Below are 1,633 nucleotides of genomic sequence, written 5' to 3' on the forward strand. Positions count from 1 at the left end.
GTTGACATTTTTGCCAAAACACCACTAGTGGAAGTCAGGCTGGCTGTGCTGGTATGGAATAGCAGCCTCACTGGCATATGGACTGTTCTGTAGATTATTAATACAAGTGGAGCTGTCTTTAATTTAACTTTATTGCTAGAAATAAAAAAAAAAGGGTTTTAAGACGAATTTGCGTGGATGGAATGGCCCTCATTTTTAAGGAAAGCAACGCAAAAACATTTGAGAAAAGAAAAAAAAAAAAAAGGGAGTTCTGTGGTTCCAGTAAGGCTTCGAGCGTTTGTTTCCGCAGCCCAGGTGCCGTGTGCCCGCACCACGTCGCGGGGCCTCTCTCTGCAGCTCTGCCTGCCAGGGCACAGCTGCAAATCCCCAAATTGAGAAGGAATTAAAAATAAAACCAACAAAACTAAAGAATTTGGGGCTTGCAAAGCCCTGGGATTTAGGCCATCCAATCTTTTTTTTTTCCTTTTTTTTGGTTTTTTTCCTTTTTTTTTTTTTTTTTTTTTTTCTATCTTTTTTTGGGTAGCAGGCTACTGCTTGGTGGGTTTTTGCAGGGGGTTGTTTTTTTTTTTTTTTTTTTTTTTTTTTTTTTGAGATATTTATTAGGGTAGCTTACAGTATTAACACTAAATTGCAGTTTACAGTATTTCTACATTACAGCCATATGACATCAAGCCTTTGATTGTCTGTTTTTCTTTCTTTTGCTAGTTCTTTTGGCTTGCCTTCCTGAGCAGTCCTCGCCTGTGGACTGGCTTTAGCTATTCTGTGTCACCCAAGGCAAGAAGACCGCCCGCCCGAGGAACATCAAAGCTGCTCTAGTTTTTTGGTCAACAGCTTAACAGGTGCTTGGCTAGCGGCTGTTTCAACTATTTTAAGTCCACAGCAAAAGGTTTAAGAACTTAATTAGACAAAGGGGGAAGTGTTTAAACTTAAAAAAATGCCACTTAAATAAAAAACAATAAAAAAATATTAAAAAAAAAGAGCATTCAGGTCTGTATGTCATGTACTGTGTTTGGTATTTCAAAAGACCATCCTGATTTAAGGTGCCACAGCTGCTTCCTCAGGGATTGCACTGCCATTTCACTCTGCCTGACTTTCTCCCACTGTACCATGAGGTTTGTCAGCAGATCTCCAGCACCCAGAGCTCCCTTGTTTGTCACCAGGGAAGCCGGGTGCGTTTTCCTTTCTCCTGGGGAAGCTTGTGGTGTAATGAGTGAACTTCAGGAGCTTAGACACTAATTTGGTAGAGAAATTCCTCAAGGGAAGAGCTACAATCATAGACATTTCTGTCCACCATCGGGAGCCCAGGAACTTAGTTCTCTTCTTAGCAAAATCTTTTCTCAGTCTGTCTGATCCGGCCGGGGGTGGGAGTTGGGGCATCTGAATTGCTTAGCAGGTACTACTTACCCCATTTTGAGTAAATTTAGCTTTAATTTTGATTTTTTTCCATGGTTGTTGGAGGTTCACGGCTGTTCTCTGGCTCGCGGAGTGCTGCGCCCCGCAGCGCTTCCCCCAGCGCCGCGCAGTGAGGAGAAACCGCGCTCGTGCTTTAATTCAATCCTTATCGTGATTCTCACGCTGATTTTGGAACCAGGCTTTCCCCGGCCCTGGCGAGAGCCAGCCCGACACGGCGCCC

This window comes from Geospiza fortis, unplaced genomic scaffold (assembly GCF_000277835.1).
Source record: "Geospiza fortis unplaced genomic scaffold, GeoFor_1.0 scaffold425, whole genome shotgun sequence".
In the NCBI taxonomy this organism is placed as follows: domain Eukaryota; kingdom Metazoa; phylum Chordata; class Aves; order Passeriformes; family Thraupidae; genus Geospiza; species Geospiza fortis.